Raw genomic sequence first — 23,780 nt, forward strand, 5'->3', positions numbered from 1 at the left:
AAATGTTTTTACTAGCTCATTTTCTAGGCGGGAAGAAATGAGGTTGTAAAGAGGAGAGAACCCTTTTTCAGCCTTAACAAACAGAAATGCTATTCCCCTCCATGCTGGCTCTTTGTAAGACTATTCTTGCCACTATATTTAGTTTTGCTGATTATGGTGCTCATCAAAATTAGCCTCCAGGAACTATAATTTGCTCACATTTTCACACCTGGTATTTATTTCTCAGTTTGTTAGTAAACCTATTGTCTTCATAGACTTTTCTGGTTCTCAATTTTCCCCCCTTCTTTCTAGTTAACTGTAGATAATTGTATAGCTTATTTCTCCCATTTGCATTTCTTTGCCCCTCAGAAGACACTGGCTCTGTCTGGGGATGTGTAAAGCCTGCCCGGGAACTCCACTGTGGGTTCTATTTCACTGGTTGGTCTTCCTCTTTGCCGAAGTATGTCCCTCTACTTGGAGCTCAAAAACAACTGTTGAAATGAATCCTAGCATAAAATTCGGAGGCAATATAGCTTAGTAGTAAACAGAATAGGACTTGGGGTAAGAACATAAGTTTTGAATTTCAATTCCTGCCTTGTTAACTACCTGAACTGGAGGAAATTACTTTATCTCTCTGGGCTTCCCTTTCCTGAGTAAAATAGAGATCCTAGTATATGCCTTCTAAGGTTCTGTGGAATGTTAAATCAGATAATCCATGGAACGGTCTAGCAGAATTCTTAGCACATGGCAATTGGTCAATAATTATCATCTATTATTATGACCTACCATTAGTTTTGTCATCTCTCAGCATCGAGCAGTATCTCAAATACATCTGTATTGTAAATTCTCAGTCTAAATACATCTGTCAAATGAAGGAACTTTTTTCATCCAGTTGACAATTCTCATAGCCTCTTCACTATTCCAGAGTTGCAAGTTTAATTCTTGGAATACTTTGAACTTTACATGTTTGTGAAATTTTGTGTGTATTTTTACATTATTTTGTGTGTCCCCATTGCATGTCCAGAACCTTATATTAGGCGCTTAATAAAAGAATCTTATAATAGGTGCTTAATAAAAATTTATTGACCAAATTGCTTCCCCTGTCAGTTACCTTTTCTTTACGATGGTAATCCAGTTTTTAGGGGAGTCTCCTAGGACAACTTGTATTCTTAATACCCTCATGCTACATATATAAGCTGTAATTTTTTTTTCCAAACTATGTGTTTTAGTATCATGGTTTCGAAATTTCTGTCTTTTTGGTGCATACCTATACTCTCTCAACTGAATTTACTCAAATGTGTATAGGTGGGTGTGGGTGTGTGCATTGGTGCCCAGACAATGACAGTGAAGTAAATTCTGACAAAGAATTAAAAATGAAGCTACCCTGGGCTTTTTGTAGGGACCCCTTGTATATATGGTTTTGTTTTCAAATATGATGTTTCAGTCTGTGCTTGTATAGATAATATCCGAATGTTTTCCCAATTTATTTCTCTGTACAGTGTACAATTTCTAGTTCCATAAAAAGATTACTCATTTAGTGAGGAAATATATTCTCTGTACATACAGACTTCTTAGAAGGCCTCTGTTCCAGGGAGAAGTCACAAGTATATTAATGCCTTACTTTTCCTCCACCAAGAAAATTGATTTCCCCTTTGTTTCTAAGGAAAATCATTTTGAGGGTACTCACTATGTGATGTATGGCATGATGAAAACACTTTGGGGCTTCAGGAGGGAGAATACTGGTTCAAAAATTATTTATTCCATGCAATCTAATTTTATTCCTTGAAAGATATAGTCAGTTTTGGAATGCTAATTCTCTTCAGTGTCTCCTTAACTTAATTCACATGAATGTTTCCATGTACAATCTAGTGCTTACCACGCAGTGAAGAAGAGAGCACGGAAATTTCTGTGTTTAGCTGCTGATTCACCTTACTCCTAGTCCTTTATTTTCTGAAGTTGCCAAGTGTAACCTACGAACTTATTTCCTGATTATATCATTTACTCCTCTACTGTCTAGCAGAACTTGCATTTCAATGTCTGCGACTTGGAGAAACAATTGAGTGGGATGGTGAGTCTACCAAGATATTGGCTTAAGAATCTTAAAAGAAGCCTACACATGGATGGCTAGGAACCAGATTTTAAGTGAACAAAATAAAAACCTCTTTCTCTCCTGTAGTTATTTCAGGCTTTTCTATTTTTAAAGTAACCTTCACATATGGTACTTCCATATACATCTAAATATATTCCACATAGATATATGCATGATTTGAGTTTACTTTTCATGATACAGCACAGTGAAGAATTTGAGCTTAATTATACTGACTTTTCAGATTGTGTTTTGTATGAAGGGACTACTGTATTCCAACAGAATTACTATGTATATCATGTACACGTACGCATCTAAACTATATCCACTATTATATTCCTAGCACATTCTATTAATTATGGAAATCACTTTGATTTCAAAAGTAGAATTTACATGACAACAGCTTCTGAGGCTTCATGGAGTATCAGACCAGCATGTCACAGAATTCCCTTGTAGTGTGGGCGTTGATGGGGTTCTGTTGACATTGAATTTGCAATGAAAATGTCTCATAAATGTGCATCCACATAGAACATTACTTAGAAAGGATCATCTCAATATTCACATAGGTCATTGCTGTCAGAGATGAAAAATTTCCTCACACTTCCATTAGTAAAATAAATTATTAGAAACATGTAATCATACACATACATATCAACAGCCTGAGAGAAGTGTATTAAATATTTAGAAAAGATGTCCAGATATAGAACTGTATCCTTTGAATTCTCTCCTGTAACTGAATAAAGCTTTTATATACTACAAGTTCAGTATGAATGTTAGATGAAGAGTCTAAGTCAGGCAAGAGAATTAACTGATCCAGTGGGATTATAATAGGGAGTAAGTAACAAGATAAAATAGAACCATGGGAAAATTAGGCTGAATATCACAACAAAGTTCAAAATAGGGAGAACTATTAGACTGTGAAATAGTCTTTCAAAGGCACATGAAGAAGTCATTACTTGAGCCATTTAAAACCAGACTGGACTGAAATACTCCAAAATACAGTATGCTATGGGGACCAAGCCTACATCAGAAGTGGAAGGAGGGGAATGGCCTAATAGTTTCTACTGTTTCTGTGATTACTATGATTGTACTCATTTTATGTGTTCAGTCTTGGTGGATAATCTTCTATAATTTTATGCTACTTCTTGGGAACAATTTCAACAAATTCATCCAGTACAGAATTGGATGCATTTAACAGAATCTCAGAAGAGACGAAAATGCATAATAAAGTCTGTGTAAAATCGCAAAGCGAGATAAGTATGATTACTACTCATTTTTTGGGAGTAACCGTTGGAGGAAACATTTCTCACCCTGGAACTCTGGCCATATTTCAGTGTGCAGAAACACATCGTGTCTTTCTGGATTTCAATGGAAATTAGGCATTAATTTTCATTTTTTAAATTTAATGCTATATTGGGATGATGTTGAGTGCAGAACAACACATTGAAACATTTCATCCCAAGCCAGTGGGCTATATTTTGGCAGGAGGTAGCTAGGAAACTGGAAAAAAAAAATATTCATGCACCATTTTGTGATATTGGTTAGAGGACTGGACAAGAAGGACAAAATGTTTGGATTTGAAAAAAATAGAGTTTGACATGAAAGAAGAGAAAAGAAAAAATACCTAGGTAAATTTAAAAATGTTACTATTGGGAGTCATTCAGAATAAGACCATCCTTAGTCTTGTGCTATTCCGGTTGATCACCTATCATGATGAGGGTAAGTGAGACAGGTGACCTTCTGACAATTATCCTAATTTTTTTCACTCAGAAACATTAATTTAAATGTAATTAAAAATAAAGATCACTCAACTTTATGCTATCTTTGCATTTGTTCAACTTACCAATTTAAATTGCAGTGACCTAAAATCAGAGATGGGCTTATCATGTTAATGTGTTTAGTAATTGTGGGGTAAATCATCTAATTTACACTAATTTCTTTCCCCGTGTACACCACAACTTCATAAAAAGACCATCAAACACAAATGAGTGAATCATAAGATATATTTTCATTATTTATAAAATTTTCTGTTTATGTAGCTTTCTATACATTTTCTCAACTTACTCATCACATCTTCCTAAAGTGTGAAAAGAACCATTCAGTTTAAATAGAAAGGTACCTCCTTCCTCTAATCCCCAAATATAACCTATTCCTTGTGTTGGCGTAATTTTTTATAAGCTGGATTTCACATTTCATTGTCAATGATCTGGCTCACAGAACAGGAGGTTTTATACCCAGATATTTTTGTGGGAGTCAATGGGCCCTTAACAACACTAAGAGATATTTTTACCATTTATCCCTCTTTTTAGCCCAATGAATGGAGACATTCTGGAATTTCCATTGTTTTATTTGTGAAAACATAAGTTTCAAGACTTTTCCTCAGTTTCCATCCTGAGCACCCGTGTTACTCTGAATATAAATCCAAACAGTCTTAGGGCATGTCTATCCAAAATACTCCTGCTGGGTGATCAGAACCTGAAAGGATGGACAGCTAAAACCTACAGGTGTGAAAAACCTTTGTACATCCAAGACAATGCCATTGTGAAAGGGAAAAATATCACTTTATTAAGGTCCAATGTGCAATAACTTTTTAGAATCTGTTCAAATTCCATTGGGCAGTTTTGAGAAAAAGGATGCATAGTGCTATAGAATTAAGTAATAGAGTAAAGTAAACAGCTTTGGGTAGGAGCTGTATAATCCACAGGAGTTTAGTGTAATAAGAACCGAGATGTCTTCTGCCTCCATTAAATATATTTATTTACGTAAACAATTAGGGTTCCAGATATGTGATCAGATAAACCAAAGCTGACTTAGATTTAGGTAAATGAGTAATGTTTCTCTCCAGATCGATGTTTAATTTTTTTCCCATAGAAACACAATATAGCTCTACTGAACAGTGCTAAGAGTAGAAAGCACAAACAAAATTAAGCAGAGAAACTCAAAGTAATGAACTATTGCTGAGATCCTTAACTCACAGTCCTCAACTCTTACTAACCTCAACTCTGCATATACCTGAGAAGTAACTATATTTACCTCAAACACATCATTATTCAATAACAGTAGGCATATTTTATCAGCAAATTAACAGCACTTGACCAAAGATCTTTAAAAGAGTACAGTTTTATTCCTAATCAGAATTTACAATGCTTTAAAATACTTAAAAGGCAGGGGCATGTCCCCTTAAGAGAGCCATGGAAAAATGTTGTATCGTAAGCCCTCCACGTTTATTAACCCGGGGAAGGAACTAGAAGGAAATCTAAATGAAATCCGTACGAAACAAGCTTATTGGATGTATTACCTAGTCTATTTCTGGATCGCGAATCTCCCGCCCTCTCTGAGTTACCTCACTGTCAGATAAGAAAATGGAACAAGATCGATGAAGAGATATGCTTCCAGTCTGGCTTTTCGATTTTTCGCTTAAGCCAAAAGGAGCAAAGGGCATCGAGTTAGGGCTCCTTTCCAAGCGTGCTGGTAGGAGAGCGAACCACTGGCCGCTTCTGGCTGCAGAGCATTATTCCAGCTACAACACGGACCAGGTCCCACTGACCGCTGCCTACCTCTCCTGGCCACCTCCACACCCACATGAAACCGCCAGTGTGGCAGCCAGTCATCGCAAGGTTTCCTGTGCACAAAGCCTAAGGAACCCCCGAATAGGAACGAATCCTGAGCCCAGAGCAAGGCTAGTGGTGGTTGGCTGACAAGACTGGTCTCTCTGGGGGTCCGTGAGAGCCAGTTCTTCCCTCACCTCTCGCACCCTGCACCCCGGTCGCAGGTCTGTGCCCTGAAATCTGCCTCCCTCCCGGAGAGACAGACGTGCGCGCACACACACAAACTCTCACTCACGCACACCCACATCGCCTCCGTCCCCCTCCCGCCCCACCCCCTGCAGAACTGGGCTCTGCCTCAACTTTCCTGGCTGAGCCTGCCCCACGAGGAACCCGCGCCTCCGCGCCCTCGCTGGGTGCCCTCCGGAGGGACACGTCCTCCTCTGGGCCCCTTACCTCTCTCATCGACAACTCCTGGCAGGGACTGGAGCTGACTGAGGTGGCAGTGGCGGCGGTTGAGCCTGCACCCGGGTTCTGGCTCATGGTTGGTCCTCCTCATCCGACACAAAAGAGGTAGCTTGCTGGCTTTGTCCTTTCCAAATCCAAGGAAGAACTTATTTTGCCCCCGAAATGGCCAACTTGTGCGCGCCGCTTCCTGTCACAGTGCCCCCTGCCCCCGCCCCCTCCCGGCTGCGCGCTGGACCACTGCCCGGTGGCAGAGCATCCAGGCCTCCGAAGCAGTGGGGAGTGGGAAAAGGAAGGGTGGGAGGGGTAGGGAGGGAGGAGGTTGGGAAAAGGGGAGACCCAGTGGTATTCGGTGGAGGGGAGGAGAGCACTTCCAGAGGAGTCCCTCTCCGCTTTACAGGCAAACCCACTTCCCAGGCGCAGAAAGCAACTTTCCTTCACCTTGGCCAGGCTCAAACCGTCGCATCTAATTGGGACTCTCGGCAGAGGCGAGGACCTTCTGGCATCCTCTCCTTCTCATTCTCTTTCTCCTTTCCTCCCTCTCTCATTCTCCTTTTCCTTTCCCCCTCCCCTTCCCCCCCACCTTTTAATAGGGGTGTATCTGCAGAGTCTTCAGTGAGCCAGGGTACCTAGACAAGAGGATTATTATAGGAGAGCCAGGACGATTTTGCTAGCTGCTTCGCCTCACTCTGTTGGAAATCCTTAGGCAGGGCAGGCAAGGGTGGGTGAATTTCGGAGGGGTGGGATGAAGGGGCGTGGGCCGGCAGGAAGATCTGCGGCTCCAACTTTGAAGCTCAGCTCGAGCTCTTGCCTGTGGGAGAGCGGCCGTGGAAGAACTCTCCAGCGATCCCCGAGCAACGGGTTGATCGCATGCTGGAGGAGAAAGGGAGAGCGGGTGCTGAGAGGGAGCAAGTGAGCCTGAGAGCCTGGTGTGCCTCTCTGCCCCACACACCGCTCAACTGCACATTGGGAGCCCCTGGAGAGGGCTTGTGCAGAACAATCTCTGGGTCAGGCGGGAGGGAGACGCTCCTGTTTCCTAGCAACCCCCATCAATCTTCTTGGGATAGCTCCCTCTGAAGGAATGCGATTGGACAGCCTCTGGAGGGAAGCCACGCCCCCTCAAGAATGCTGGGCTGCTGCTTTTTCGCATTCTCCTAAATTTCTTAGGTGGAATAAGATCAGAGGGGAGTGCTGAATTACCTTCCTTCTTGCCCTCCTATGCTGCCACCCAGGCCTCTTGCAGCGACTCCCCCCACCCCCACGTTAGTCCTTCTCTAGCCCTACTTGGGGTTGGCACACACAGGCACTGCTCTCTACGGAACCTTTTCTTTCTTCTTGAAATTAAATAAATAAAAACCTTGAATCGGTGACGTAGACACAAAAGAGAAAAAGGCACACGGAAATAGCTATAATAGGCTCCAAGCTAAGATACAATCCTAAAGGTAAAATTCCAGGCATCTTTCTATGTTTAAAGAAACACACTGTGTTTAATTTCAGAATCGAAACTTCACTGGCATTAATTTTTCCGCCCTGATATACTAACTTTTTGTTAAACAAGGACTGAGTTATAGGGAGCCGGAGACAATTAAACGTAATGCTTCAATGCTACATTTATTCTTTAATATTTAATGTTAAGTTGTTTTAACAACTGCCTGCTCTTGTAACCTAGTCAGAACATTTAAACTACAGAAATAATTTTACTACTAATTCTTTCAGAGAGTAGACAATATTTAGAAGACACATGTACTTAAATATTCCATTGTGAACACGACTGAAACTAGAAACTCTAGTATATAAAAATTAAAATGTTATTAAATAGTGAAACTCTAAAAATGCTTGAAGTTCCTCTTCCAAAACCATTCCTTCTGGAATGCAACAGCAGTGCCCAAATAACAGCAAAATCATTCTTTCTTTGTATTTCATTGCTATTACCTAACATGTACCAAAATCACATTAGACTTTGTAAGAATTTTCACAATGTCTGTCTGATAGACAAGCGTACATTAAGGAGCAGTGACAGGACAAAGGAGCGCATAAGGATCTGTTCACTGCAGTGCTTCAGATATGCATGAAGTCATGTTGGCAGCTTTTGGTTTCTTCCAGAATATTCCACAAGATACCTTTTTTGCCTTTCAAAGACTGTCAGAATCAGCTGAGATAAGGGAGAAGCAGAAAAGATCTGATGTTTCCATTCATTAAAAATAAAAGTAGCTGTGTTTGCACAAAAGCAAGCACTGGTGTATAGGCTGCACTGCATGGCCAGAGCCACATGTTCTCTACTTCACCTACTAGGGCTGGCGATGTGGGGAGCTGGAAATACTGAGTAAATTATTAATCTGTTCTTGGGTCTGGCCTTATGGGACACTTTTTTCTCCCCTGCCACATGCACACAGAAATGATGAACATAGGGGCTTTTCAGCCTGGTGAAAATGTATTACCTGAATTTGAATCCTTAAGTGCCATCCCTTCCTAGCTGGGTGAGCTTAAGCAAGGTTCTTAACCTCAGTTTAGCTTGGTTTGATCATCTATAAAATGGGAATAGTAATCGCTCATCTCAGAGTTATTTTGGGGATTAATAAGTACCATTTAGGCAGTATGCAAATATTTGCTCTATTAGTTTCTAGTTTACAGCTAACTGTGTGGTATTTTCATTGTTGTGCCATATATAATATTTAATTCAAGGCACTTAGTCTTGTGCTTTAATTTTTCCTTTTTAATTTAGTATAAGTTTATCATTGAGAACATGGCTTTAACTTTTAATGTTTATGTGTGTGTGTGTGTGTGTGTGTGTGTGTGTGTGTTTATGTGCCCGCCTGCATGTACATGCATGTTCTCAAGTTCCTTTTAAAAGCCTCAAGGGATCAACTAAATAGCAACCTCTGGCTAAAAGGCATGTAAATTAGGAAATGACCTTTCCCTTTCTCCCACCCTCCCTCAAGTATTCTTTTTTTTTTTAAAGGTTTTATTTATTTATTTGACAGAGATCACAAGTAGGCAGAGAGGCAGGCAGAGAGAGAGGAGGAAGCAGGCTCCCTGCTGAGCAGAGAGCCAGATTCGGGGCTGGATCCCAGGACTCTGGGATCATGACCTGAGCTGAAGGCAGAGGCTTAACCCACTGAGCCACCCAGACTCCCTCAAGTATTCTAACTGGGCTCCATTTGTAAACAATTCTCTTCGCCACTTTTAAGTACTTCTGGTCTAGCATGTATAGTACATTTATTGTTATCTGGTCTTTTCAAGACATGCCCATGTTTGGACCTGTAGATCACTTTCTCATTCATACTTTATATTACTTTGATTCATTTTTACTAATCCATTTATATTTATTTGAATGATTAATCATGATATTTCTTCTTAGGACTTTATAGTTAATTTCCTGCCTTCTGGTGTAATGCCTTTTTAATGTGGTCTGTTCAGTATACTACCTTTCATTCAGGAATAACATTGGGAGTTGATGTGCTGTCATCATTAATTACAAATAGATGCCTTCCATATTTTCATTCTGATCCAGAGTTCACTCTCATTAGCATTCCCTTTGGAGCCAATCTCCGTTGGCTCAATCCAGAAATCAATTTCATTGCTGGTTTCTAGTCAGTCCTCAGAGTGCAGTTATTTCAATCATTATATATAGACTGATCAGGTGTCCAGTTTGTCTGGGGTGGTTCTGGTTTACATCTCTTGTCCGGTTGTATTCTCAGAGCTCACTGTTTTTCAAAAGTGTCAGGTTTGGCATTAAATTATATGGCTTCCTACACCCTCTCATCGTCTGGCTGGAAACTCCTGTTTCAGGCTTTCCTTACTCCATCTGCCATGGAGCATATAATTCTTTTTCCAGGATAGGACCAATCAGTTCTGGAAATCGAATACATATATCTCCGTAAATATATAATATATGTGTAAAATATTAAAATTTATTTTTAATTTGTTTATACCCAAGCTTATACCTAAGCCTTATTTTCCAACTTCTTTAAAAATGTGTTTCCCCTTTGGGTCATCTGCAAATTCTGATTCTAATTACTGTTATACAATATGAAAATAAAAATATTCTAGTATTAATTTTGATGGAAGGTACCAGGCAAGAGGTGCCAAGTACTCTGTATTCCCAAGCATGAATTGCCAGACCCCCTGTGCTAGATGCAAGTGGAGGATCTTTTTTTTTAAAAAATATTTATTTATTTATTTATTTATTTATTTGAGAGAGAGAGAGCGCGCGCGTGAGAGCGTGCACATGGGGGTGGGGAGAGCAGAGGGAGATAGAAGCTTAAGCAGACTCTCTGCTGAGTGCAGAGCTGGATTTGGGGCTTCAACTCAGAACTCTGAGATCATGACCTGAGCTGAAATCAAGAGTCAGTTGCTTGACTGACAGAGTCACCCTAGGGCCCCATGAGTGGAGTATCTTTAAACCCTATACATTATGGGAGAGTTGAAGTCCAAGAACCTGAGAGGGGTAGGCAATTGGAGTTTTTGGTTTGCTCTCACTTTATAGGTAGAGGATTGGGAGTATGTGTTCTCCCTCACTTCTACTTTTAAGCCAGGTGCTTCTGCTATAGGGAAACCATTGCCATATGCCCTGGAATTAGGGTGACGTAGTAGACTGCTTTGTATTTCACAGCAGAATAAAATAAATTGCAAGAGGCTGTGTGTAGATTTGTCTCCCAGAGGCCCCAAAGGAAAGAAGGCTGAACTTGGTGGGTAGTAGAACTCCCACCTATGACAAGTATAAGGGGTTGGTTTTCTACACACTAGATGTGAAGACAGGGAGCACAGAGCAAGAAGATATGTTGTCTTAGATCCCAATCAGAAGGGCTTGGAGGAGAAACTTTGAATCTCTGATAGGCAGGCTGTGTGGGGCGCAGGGCTGTGGTAATGCAACTGTGCGGGTTGTGCTTTGCACAGAGGCAACCAGGAGTCATCCAGTGTTCCTATGCAAGGCTGCAACAACCCCGTGGAAGGTGGCCATTTGGTGATTAATCATTCTGGTTGGGGGTGTGGTTGGGGTTGGTACTGACTAGGAGAAGCTGGAGGTGAAGTGAAGACAACCAGGGACCTCTAGTAGGTTATAAGTGACCAGTCATGAAAGCCTTACCAGAATCAGTTCAGATTCTGCAATGAGAGATTCCCCGGAGCTCGAGGGTCTTCAAAGAACTGATTAAATTGGGCTTAGAAAAGTCTACTTTGAATACCTGCTAAGCATGGGGAAAAAAAAGGCCAGACCAGTACTGGTCAGAGAGAACTTTTCTTGTCCACTCCTACCTTCTATCTCAGACTTCTTCAAATCAGAAGGATCAAAAGCTCCATCTTCTGCTTGTAGTGGAGGGAGGATGAGGATGAGAAGCTGGTTGAATAGGGAGGAGAGCCCTTCCTGGTTCCATTGCTGGCTTCCCCCTACTGCCTTCCCCAGATGGGGGAAGGGAAAAGCTTTTAACTAAGATGAACTTTGGAATTTTGATTAATACTCTGCATCAAAGCCCATTCCATCCACATGAGTTTGCTTTGTTTTGTTTTGTACTAATGTGAAGGAAGGAATTTTTATCTGGGAACAATCTGAAAGGAGAGGTACCAGCCTTGAATTACATCCAAGAAGATAAGAGAAGAAAAGCCCCATAGGCAAGATATGCTCAAGCAGGTGAGAAAAAAATGAAATTGTTTTTGTGGTGCTTTACAAGCCTCACTTATTAGGAGTATAAATGTTCTCATCATACTTTGGATCCTTTTGCATGTTTTCCCTGATTTTCATGAAGAAAAAAAAGTGACCTTGAATGTTTACGATGTGTTTGATTTTTGTCTTGTGTATTATACAATTAACAGGCTAATTAAGGTTGGTTCTAAGCTTGAATGTTCAAGTATTAAAATATCTGTTATTAAAGTAACTCTTGAAAAGATTTTAAGATTTTCAATTATTAAATAAATATGAATGAAAAGAAAGATTAATAAAAATAGTAGATCCTTTGAAAATACTCACCACAAGAAATCAAAATCTTTGTGTTCCTCAGACTGGACATCTCATGAGGGTAGGTACTAAGGTTGTTATGTTTACTATCATATCCCTGTTCTTGTGGAAACAATGTGTGTATGCATAGGTGTGGGGACTGGGAGGAGAAAACTTGTTCAGTAGATGTTTTTTGAGCAAATAAATCAATCTTCAAAGATAAAGAGATCACATGGACTTACGTTTTTATACTTGAGTAAACTGTGTTGTCCATATAGCACATGTTCCCAAATATCTGTGTAGGAGGAGTTTTGAAGAGTTAATATAGTTCATTAATTATTAATCTGGTTCACCCACTTTTTGAGGGGAGTGGGTTTTTGTGCTAACTTTTTTTGATTTCAAGTGCCTAAAACAGCCTGACATATTGCTGAGCTCTGGGTATCTGCTGGTTATCTGATAAGTAGAAGATTAGATGGTTGGAAGATCTTTTTTCAGGGTTGTGTCTCAATTCTGTATTTTTATAACAAGAAAGTTGGTTTAGTTTTAGGTCCTTTTTTTTTAACAAGATCTTATTTACTTATTTATTTCAGAGAGAGAGCACACGGGAGGAGGAGCAGAGGGAGAGGGACAAGCAGACTCTGAACTGAAGGCTGAGCTGGAGGTGGGCTCTATCTCTAGACCCTGAGATCACATCTTGAATGGAAATCCAGAGTTGAGACTATTCCAAGTATCTAGGATTCTGAGGAGATAAGATGGGGCCCTGAAATTTCTCTTCTGATAATGGTGGGCAGAAATGTCAACAAATCATTAAGTATACAACATGATGGGATGTATAAAAGAGGCCTTTTAGGAAGAATGATTATATGTTGCTGCTTATGAGGAACATCCTGAGCTCAAATGACCTTTGACTATAATTACTAAGGTAAGAGCCTGCTGTTCCACAAGGACTCCATGTGAAGACTAAACACACATGTGTGAGAAGGAGCATATTCATTAGAAATGCCTTTTGGCTGCAAATGACATATAGTTCAGTTAACTGTTGCTTAAATAAATAGTTGTTTTCCATTTGGTTTATTTTCACATATCAAGACTAAGCATTTCTGTCTTTTCCTTTATGTTGCAATATTGCTGTTTCTGCTCCAGCTATCACATCACTCATTTAGGAGGTAGGAGAAAGCAGCAGTGTAAGTCATGTTTGCCCTGTGTATCAAGAATGCACAATCTTTCTCATCACCACACACCATAATACCATTTATGTCTAACTGGCTAGACCTGTTCATTTGACTGTAGCTACAAATTATGTTGGAAAACTGTGTTATTGGCTTTTTCAGCCTCTTTGGTGTGAGCATCAAGAAAGAGGGTGAATGGAATTGGCAGTTGGGTCAGTCAGTCAATAGCATCTGACTCAGGGAGTAATCTCAGTGTTTCCCTCTTAAACCTTTTCTATTTGGAGATAACATTTCAGCCCATCATTAAATTTTTGACTCAAAAGAGAGGTGACAGAAATAGATCTTCCATGGAAGGAAAATGTTTGTAGCTGCCAGTTGAGGCCGGCACTCTTTGGTCGTATATAAGTTGTGAGTAAGCGACCTTTTGGGCCAAAGTCAAGTATAGTACCTGTTCTTAATTACATTAACATCTGGCTCATTCTTTATCTGAAAGTAATATGTATCATTTAAAATTCTTAGGCCCTAGGGACGCCTGGGTGGCTCAGTTGGTTGAGCGGCTGCCTTCGGCTCAGGTCATGATCCCAGCGTCCTGGGATGGAGTCCCACATTGGGCTCCTTGCTTGGCACGGAGCTTGCTTCTCCCTCTGCCTCTGCCTGCCACTCTGTCTGCCTGTGCTTGCTCTCGCTTCTCTATGACAAATAAATAAAATAAAAAATTAAAAAAAAAATTCTTAGGCCCTAAAAGTATGTGTCTTTTTGAAGAAACCCTAAATCACCAGGCAAACTACTTGTACTTATAGGTATTCCAAACACAATTTTGCCTTTAGAACTGTTTGAGAGAATTTCAGGTAAATATTAAATGCATTTTAAGTATGTTAAAAAAACATTTAAGTGTTGGCTCCTGCAGCATAAATGTTGCACAGTGAGATACCTCTAGTGGTTCTATTATGGGAATTCATTTACTAATAAATATTTATTGAGGGCCTACTCTGTGCCAGGCAATGTGCTATATGCTGGGTGTGCAAGATAGATTAGTTCAGTATAGCTCTTGGTTTAGGGGAGCATATAGCCAGAAAAATTTTTTGATCAATATGGAGTTTTATTTTTAGGAATATTCCAACCATATCCCTTATGACTGTGGGAGATGTCACAAGCTCTCCATATTGTATTTTGGGTTATTTTACTCTAATTTATAATATTCTGCTTTTTAAATTTATTTTATCTTGCTACTTGGGTAATATTCTTTCTTTAAGAACAAAAGCAAGCAAACAAACCAAAAACTTTTATCCCTAAGAGCATTTCCTGCTTTAATCTTTCATATGTTTGAATAATATTTAGGGAATTCTTCAAGTTCATGAATGAATCCACTTTTTAATGTAAAAGGCAATGTATCTATAAGGAGTCCTTTTCCCTAAGAAAAACTGTGGTCCTGAATAAGAAAGTTGGGTTTTTGTTTGTATATATATATTTTTTCCTATCTGGTGTGAGGACAACTTAAGGGAGGGAAGATGCTTGGTGGAGATACCACACAATTGTAAATGTGAGATGTTAAGATGTGCTGTTATTTCTAAGCCAGAATTTTAAAAAATAAATTCAAGATTTCAGGGAAGTATTTTTTTTCCTGTCAGGCAAAACATATTTTGCTTGAGATATCTTAGAATTGAGTCAAAACCTGAACTAGGCGGTTGTTTCTCATATTTGGTTTAATGTGGTAGTGGAGTTGAAGGCATGATAGTTCAATTGGATGTAGTGTTAAATTAGTAGTAGCATATGCAAATTTTAAAAATTCCATACTGCTCAAATTAGAATATCTCAGGCTGAAAAGAGGGGTTGGATTAAAGTTCTCAGGGAGATGTTTATTAAAATTATGCGTTAGTCACAAATCTTTACTTTGATGATTCATTATTTTTCTTAAAGCATAGTTACTTTGATTCCAAAAGTTGTGGAATAAATGTGCTCTTCTTCCTTGGAATGGTTAGAATGTCTTGAGAGGTTTGCAGAGAAGAAAGTTCAAATATTTTTTTTTGTGTGTGCAAATGAATTGTTTTGTTCCTTAATTCACTCCTCCAGTAATAAAGTAGCTTTTGTGTATCCTCAGTCCAAGCGCATAGTTTCCTAAACTGATTTTCGAGGAACACATATAGATCAGAGAATTGCTGAATTAGAAAAATGAAAAGTGCACTATGAATTCAGGCCAGCGCTTCTCAAACTTTTTTTCTGCCCAGGACTCATGTCAGATGATGGTCCAGCCAGTTGTCATTCTGTATGGGGTACTTAAAACTCTTCCCAATTCTGTTGTCAGCTGTAACTCAGTTCCTTTCTCTTCTACTGAGGGAGGATATTGGAATGCAGGTAAGAGTGACTTTCCTCTAGAAGTACCTTGTCTTCCTGCTAGTTTATATAGAAAGTAAAACATTCAGGCAAAGTAAAACTTTCAAAAGTCTTGTCACATTATTACAGGATGAGAACTGCTGACCTCCTCCATTATGTTCCCTCTTGTAGAAATAGCTGTGATAACTGTAAAGTCTGAGAAGCCTTCCTCAGTCACTCTATATTTTTATTATTAACATTTTTCCTTGAATAACAGTTTGGGTTTTCAAAATGCTTTTGCTTCTAGTTTTTACCACAACCGTTGGAGTTAAAAAAAAAAAAATCCTATCATTCACATTTCTTTCTTTTTTTTTTTTTTTTTGAAGATTTTATTTATTTATTTGACAGAGAAAGATCACAAGTAAGCAGAGAGGCAGGCAGAGAGAGAGAGGAAGGGAAGCAGGCTCCCTGCCGAGCAGAGAACCCGATGCAGGACTCAATCCCAGGACCCTGAGATCATGACCTGAGCTGAAGGCAGCAGCTTAACCCACTGAGCCACCCAGGCGCCCCTCATTCACATTTCTTAGATGAGAGTTGTAAGGCTAAGAAAAGTCCAGTGACTTATTCTAGGTCATATAGGAAATGAATAATGTGCCCAGAACTTCAATCAAGTGAACTGTCTTTTAGTGCAGTGTGTATTCCAATATCCTTCTCATTAATGTATAAAAATTATTAAATTATTAAATGGACTCATCCCTACAAGGGATTAACCAGGTAACGATTACCTCTCCCAAGTACGTTTCAGTTTTAAGGAGTAATACCATTACTGAGAATTTCAGATACTTTGGAAATCAGTGGGATTATAAACTTAGTGTGAATATAACGATTTAAAGTATGGCCGCAGTAGATGGCTGCAAGATCTAAAGTTAACTAATCAAGCCAAAATCTTATGAACATTTTTTGGTTAATAGCCATGATTTCAAGGCACCTAGGTGGCTTAGTTGGTTAAAACTCTGACTCTCAGTCTCAGCTTGGGTCTTGATTTCAGGGACATGAGTTCAAGCCCCAAGTTGGGCTCCACACTGGAGATGGAGCTTACTTAAAAAAAAAAAAAATCATGATCTCATTCTGTCCCCATGACCCCACCAACTTTACAGTAAACAGCGAAGAAAGGTACCATGTCTACTTGTTCAGTGTTCTTTACCTGGAACCTAGTGCAGTGCCTGGAACATTTGTTGAATGAATGAACTTCAGCAGTATTGCAAGCTGCCTGCTTGATTATAACCATAAAAAGATGATATAGTGCTTTCAAAGTTGATATTATGATGATGTAATTATAAAAATATGTGCTTCTTAGAGATGAGTTAATTGTATTCTTTAGGATTGACTAAATTATTCAGTAGTAATAATAATCCCCCAACCTCATGGGTTTAAAACAACACTCAGGCTATATGTTCATTTAAGTTTGATTGGGAGCTCTGTTTTATGCTGCCTTTATTCTGGGATGCTTGCTGATGTAGTGACTACTATGTGGAACACTGTCCGTTTGGGGGAAGAAAAAGAAAGATCTAGAGGGTCTCCCATCAAATGCTTATCTACAGGAGAGACATGTGTAAATTCTCCTTACAGTTCCCTGGGCAGAACTGATCCCAGCAACCACCAGGACGCTGGAGAGAATTCTACCCTGTGACCAGAAGGCAGAGAACTTGACTTAACTATTGAACTGCACTAATGACTCCTACAGTGGTAAAGCAGTATTTATCTTATGTGAGAACCATATCTGTATTGTGTATTCTCCCATTGCAAATATAAGAATTTCTATTTTTGACCATATTCTGTGGATCAGATTCTATACTAGTGGTATATATACATTGCTTCATAATCCATATAACCCAAAAGGAAGGAATTATTATTCCTTTGTACAGATGAAGAAAGTGAAGGGTGGTTAAATAGTTTGCCAGTTAGTAAGTAGTGGGGTCAATATGAGAGTTCAGGTCTGGACTCCACAAATGATGCCCTTAACAGCCATGAAATGCTGCCTTTATTTAATACCTCTGAGGCCTTTGGGCATGATCTTTCCATCATTAATTTGGTTTTGGTGGTCATTTTCACCAGGCTCCCAAAGGTTCCTTTATCCATGATGGTGCGTAAGCACACTTTTAGTCAAATTAAAGTAGAAAATGAACAATCTGTTCTTGCCACAGAGACTAAAACTTTAATGTCTTTGATTTAAAGGGAAAGCGACCATGAGACCATTTAGAAATAGTAGAAACATTAAACTTACTAGACAAAACATGGAATTGTGTTACTCTGGTAAAATCAAGTTCCTGATCCTGTCTCCATTGATTATATATAATATTTGTTCAGTGTTTGCAAATTGCAAATGATAGATCCAAAATGGCTTCTGTGCTCTCTTTATGTTCTTAAAATTGAAATTTCCACAGAGCAATACACCCCCAATTCATAAAAATAAGCATTCATTTTATACTTAGATTTTTTTCCTCTAGCTCTTTCCTTCTATGAAGAAAAACTTTTCTCCATATTAGGATTTTAGAGATGACTTTTGATATCTTCCTTTCTACTATTGCAAATTTTAAAAATAGAACCTTGTGGCATCTGGTTGGCTCAGTTGGTTAAACCTCCGACTTAATTTCAGCTCAGGTCATGATCTCAGTGTTGGGCTTCCCATTCAGTGGGGTCTGTTTTTCTACTTCTCTCTCTTTTAAATAAATAAATCTTAAAAAAAAAAAAAAAAAAAGGACCTTCATTTTTGGTTGCCTGAGGGAAGCTCCTTTCTCCTTCTTTCATACTTCCAGGCACTCAAGAATTTGGATAACACTGCCCAGCCTCTCTGCCTCCTCCCATTCCCCAGAGGAGGAGTCAGCCATCATGCTATTGATGTTAGCATGATGAACAGAGAGAATGAACAGAACAGGTACAGAGTAACTGCTTCTCCTTACTCTGTGTCAGATCTGCCTGCTTGTAGAGATCCTGGTTCATATTTCTTCAATTCTAAGACACGTTTTTTAAGACCTTAGCATCTCTAAATGAATATGTATCTTATGATAAGTGATAGGTCCTAGTATAAATGATAGGGTTCATTTCTTAGTGATACATAAAATAATGGCATACCTTACAAACCCAGTGTTCTTTATTAGATGAATTATTCTACTTTTCTGTTTTGTTTTGTTTTTTTTTCCCCCTGACATAGAGTAGATAGCCCAGCTGTGGGGTGCAGTATTAGGACTGCATTGTGGCTACATAGGTAAGCTGTTACCCCAACAATTTCCTCAGTAGTAAAGGGAACATCTCCATCCTCCTGACTTTCTGATCAGCTTTTAGTTGGTTTTGAATTTCGGTGGGTGCTTGGGAGAGATCATTGTATACACTAGTGGTATACATACATTGAAATGTGCAAATGCCTGAGTCTTGTGCAGTTGAATAAATACTTTGGCAGTAGGTAAGGAGAAGAAGTTGGGAAGAATTCTGGAGATAGAGGCATCTTTCAAAAGCAATACCCTAAACGATCTAAGGGGTGGCTCTGAGCTTCGGCTTACCAGGCATGAGTAGACGTGGGAGTCATGGTTTTTTTACTTCAGTAGGGGGTAACTCTCTATAGCATGCCATATGGCTGCTTTTTACAATTTTATTATTGGTTTTTAGTTCATTCACCCTGGACGGGTGGTGTTGGGCCTCAGGCTTTAGTAAATTGGCCAGGTGGGATTTTGACTTTGATGGGTCACTGAAGCATAGAATAACTTCGTCCCAAGAAAGTGACAGTTTTTATTTGGGCAAGATTGCAAGTGCCTGTGTCTTAGATGAACTCTAGCTACACAGGTGACCTCCGCATTCCTGGATGTGTTAGGTAAGACTGTGATGGTAAGACCTTGAAATTCATAGGCACAGTGTGGCCTAGTATTTCAGGTGAAGCTGAGTTGACATTAGTCCTCTTTGACTTTGGAAGGACTAACAGTATTTATTGCTTTTAATGGGCAAGGCAGTTGAGTTTTGCATGTTTTAGGGTTCTTGCTTTGTTAAAGGACAGTGTAGGCAGTGCTAGTCCCACTGACTCCTCTTCTCTCCATTTTTATGTCACGTCACCTGTCTTCAAGGCCAAGAAAGAAAAATTGGCAAAGAGTAAGTTATGTGGTTTTATTTGGCTTGAGTTTTGTTAACTGAATAAACTTTAACAGTAGATCCTAATTTTACAGACCCAAATTATGGGTTTTCCCAGAGAAGTGTGGTAGATTTCTATGAATGAATAACTAAGAGTGGATGCACAGAATATGCACAGAATATGTTATCCTCTTGGGATAAGATAAAGATATAGCTCAGAGTTAAGTTGTTGTAAAACCACAGTGTAAGAAGGCAGTTAAAAGGAGTTGAATCTCTTAACTCTGAAAATCAAGTCTTTTTCCAGGCAATTAAAAAGCAACTGGAATCATTTAAAATGAAGGAAGATTCGCTAAGTAAGCTGCAGAAAGGGAGTTGCTTATTAGAAAAGTTGATATGTTAGCTGTCAGACTAAACGAATAGGAAGAGGAAAATGAGATCTCAAAGGCCAGGAAAGACAGATATAAAGGGAAAAGTGCTGAACCTAAGCCTAATTGCTCTAAAGAAGATTCCTTCTTAGATGAACAGAGAGAATTACTTCTAAGAATAACTGAGTAAAAATACCTGGAAGATTAGGAAGACTATACCATTTGGTTACAAGGAAATTAGGCACACTTGGGAGGAGAAATGAGGGAGATTAGTGCAAAATATTCCAACTTGTATTAGATCAGTAACTGCAAGGGAGCAGTCAGAACATGCTTGAGAAATTTATGGAATTTATATTCTACAGGAAGGCAGAACGAAGATGAGATAGAACAATAGATGGGGCTTTGTGTATATTTCAGTCTAAAGAGAGATGCTCTAGGGTTAGGGAAACAAAAGAAGAGGAAATGGACAAAAGCTTTGGAGAGCCCGAGACTCACTGACTTTATCTCCCTTATTATGGGAAGCTCCAGAAAATGAAACCTAGAGAAATATGTTAGAAAAACAAGCTTTTTGATGAAAAAACACAAAAAGAGCAAGAGGGAGAAGACTCTTAAACTCAGTAAACACTACTAGTCCATCAAAAAGATAAAGAAACCAGCTTAAACAATTGAATTATTATCAGTACTCCTTTAAATAGTCAAGGTTATCCAAAACAAGGAAAGTCAGAAACTGTCACAGGCAAGGGGAGCCTCAGGACACGTAAGACTAAATCCTGAATGGGAGCATGAAACAGAAAAATGACATTAGGTAAAAACTAAAGACATTTGAATAAAACATTAATATTTTTTTACAAATGTACCATACTAATATAAGAGGTTAATAATAGGGGAGACTGGGTGTGAGTATATGGAAACTCTGTACAATTTTTGCAACTTTTCTTTAAATCTGAAACTCTTCTGGAATAAAAAGATTTATTGAAAAAAATTGATCTGTTAGAAGGTCAGATGAGACTTTGGGTAATTGCAGAGGAAAATGCTAGGAATGGCAGTTCTTTTTAATTGACATTTAAATTTCTTTAATTAATTAAAAATTTATTTAAATTAATTTTTAAAAATTAATTAAACATTTAATTTTTAAATTTTTTAAATTTAATTTTAATGTAATTGACAATTAACATTACTTTCAGGTGTACAATGCATTTGATATTTGTATACACTGAAAAATGATCACCATATTAAGTCCAGTTGCCATCCATCTTAAAATATATAGTTAACATTTTTTTTCTTATCATGAGGACTTCTAAGATCTACTATCTTAGCAACTTTCCAAAATGCAATACAGTATTATTAGCATGCAGTTACAGTGCTGTACATTATATCCTCATGACTTTATTTTGACCCCCTTCACCCATTTAGCTCAGCCTACCAGTTCCCTCTCCTCTAATAACCAACAGCCTGCTGTCCTCTGTATCTGTGAGCTTGGTTGGTTGTTTTGTTTTTTAGATTCTGCATATAAGTGAGATCATATAATATTTTTCTTTGTCTGTCTGATTTATTTCATTTAGCATAATGTCCTCAAGGTTCACCTTTGTTGTTATAAATGGCAAGATTCCATTCTTTCTAATGGATGAACAGTGTTCTATTATTTCTATATATCTAGTTATATCTGTATTATATGTATCTATCTATCTTCTTTACCCACTCACCCACCTATGGACACTTAGATTGTTTCCATATTTTGACTGTTGTAAATAATGCTACAGTGAACATAGGGGCAGAGATATTTTTTTGAATTAGTGTTTTCATTTTCTTTGAATAAATACCAGCAGTAGAATACCCAGCTGGATTAATGGCAATTCTATTTTAAATTTTTTTGAGGAAACTGTCTTCCATTGTGGCTGCACCCACCTGCTTTCCATTAACAGTGTACGAGTGTTCCCTTTTCACCACATTCTCCCCAACACTTGTTATTGCTTACCTTCTTGATGCTAGCCACTTCTAATAGGTGTGAGATAAATGATAGTGTTTTGAGAAGCTCTTTTGGTTCTCCCTTGATTACAAAGAACAGGGCATGAATATTAATAGTAAACTAATGCAAAGTCTGTGATGATGATTATCCATTCGAATCAACTTTGGGGAAGAAGAACCCTGTCTTAACAGGCAGACTTAAAACCTAAGTGTCCTATAAGAAGAGGCAGTAGAAATAGTAAATGAGACAGAGGGATGAAAATATCCATTACAAGTCATTTAGCAGGGCTGACACTGGGGTTCGAGAAATGGAAAACTCAAAGGAGATACGAAAATTAAGGTTTGAATATATTGAATGGGAAAGAAAAGCACCTAAAATGTTTGAGCCTGCCACTACTGCAGTTTTCCAACCATTGCAAAAATAAACATATATATAAAAGCAACTTGAGGATAGGGATGGAATGGATGATTCCCCCTCACCCTCCTTGATAAACTTCTACTATCATTACCCATTTGGTGGAATTGAGTTCATTCTTGAAGGTTGTGGGTTCTGAGTGGCATCTTGGCCAGGCCAACCAACACCAAAATTCTCTTTATTTACTTTCCTTCCCTCATATATCCACTGAGGCTCCACTTTGATATTTGGTGTTATTGAATCCTAAATTTGGATGCGTAATTTTGTTCGTGATAACATTTAGAAGCTGGGTAATGTGGGTTTTTTTTTTTTCTTCTGAATTTCATGGATATGGGCAAATGCGGTGATAATCTTATATAGCCTATTTTTAGACCTTTTTAAAAGTACATCTTGTAAGAGATTTTGTGATAAATGTATTCATTCTTGAGTTTTCAAAAGAATTACCAAGACTGGAGCTGCTGAAAGCTGCTTCTCCCCAGCATCAGGAATTCACTCTGTTGAGACTGAGTGGAATAAGAAATTGGTGAGGATTAATTTTGGACTGATAATTTCTTAGTGATTTTAACTCTTAAGGGCAGGAAGATTTACTTTTTTTTTTTTTTTACTGTGATTTATAAGAGAATTTCAATTTGTTATTGACTAATTGTTTTTTAAGAAATTTTAATGAGGGTTATATTAAGATTAGGGCATATCTTTATTTCTTTTTTTATAATTGGGGAATCTTTTTTTTTTTAAGGTTTTATTTATTTATTTGAAAGAGACAGAGAGAGAGAGAGGGAGAGGGAGAGGGAACACAAGCAGGGAGAGTAGGAGTGGGAGAAGCAGGCTCCCCACCAAGCAGGGAGCCCGATGCGGGACTCGATCCCAGGACCCCAGGATCATGACCAGAGCCAAAGGCAGACACTTAACAACTGAGCCACCCAGGTTCCCCTATAGTTGGAGAATCTTAATGTTGTCATTTCATAATATTGTTTATCCTCTTATGGAAAGTACTAAGTACTACGGCTGGATATATTTTGGGATGGGGAATTAAAAAACATACTAATTTTCCTTATAAGATGGCATTGTAGCCCAAGGTTAATTTAACTAATGACTTATCAAGACTCCTTTAAAATCTAAAATCTATTATCTTCCATTATTGTGGAGGAAAACATACATTATAAAGGCAGGTGGATACTTCACTTGAATACTCAAAATCAACATTGGAATAGCATTTTAAAATTTATAAGCCAGTTTTATTCCACAGTATCATTTGTTGATTCACCTATCTGTCCATTCACCCATCTAGTCTTTGTCTTGACCACATAAATGAATTTCCCATGCAAATGAAGATCTTTTCAAAGTTTGGCACTAAGCAAGCAATAATGTTTTAGTGAGTAAATAAATGGATTCTTTGAGAAAAATGCAAATAATTTCCTGTATTTATAAAAACATTT

At 38.5% G+C, this 23,780-nt stretch overlaps 1 protein-coding gene and 1 long non-coding RNA gene across 5 annotated transcripts in view; one reads left to right on the forward strand and one right to left on the reverse strand.

Moving 5' to 3' along the window:
* Positions 1-7,039, reverse strand: part of GRM3 (glutamate metabotropic receptor 3) — a 226,234-nt gene extending 219,195 nt beyond the window's left edge. Inside the window, exon 1 of one of the 2 annotated variants that reach the window (XM_082694145.1) lies at positions 6,067-7,039. The gene's annotated coding sequence lies outside the window, so the exon portion shown is untranslated. The remainder of the gene's footprint in view (positions 1-6,066) is intronic. The other variant, XM_082694144.1, reaches the window with a different exon arrangement.
* LOC309845820 overlaps positions 1-23,780 on the forward strand; it is a 220,128-nt gene that overhangs the window by 173,818 nt on the left and 22,530 nt on the right. The window contains exons 1-3 of one of the 3 annotated variants that reach the window (XR_014301518.1): positions 6,102-6,183; positions 11,595-11,701; positions 12,595-13,170. This is a non-coding gene — a long non-coding RNA (uncharacterized lncRNA). Of the gene's footprint in view, positions 1-6,101; positions 6,184-11,594; positions 11,702-12,594; positions 13,171-23,780 lie in introns of those variants that run through there. The other 2 variants (XR_014301519.1, XR_014301517.1) reach the window with 2 other exon arrangements.

Source organism: Mustela nivalis (genome assembly GCF_964662115.1).
Source record: "Mustela nivalis genome assembly, chromosome: 12".
NCBI lineage: Eukaryota > Metazoa > Chordata > Mammalia > Carnivora > Mustelidae > Mustela > Mustela nivalis.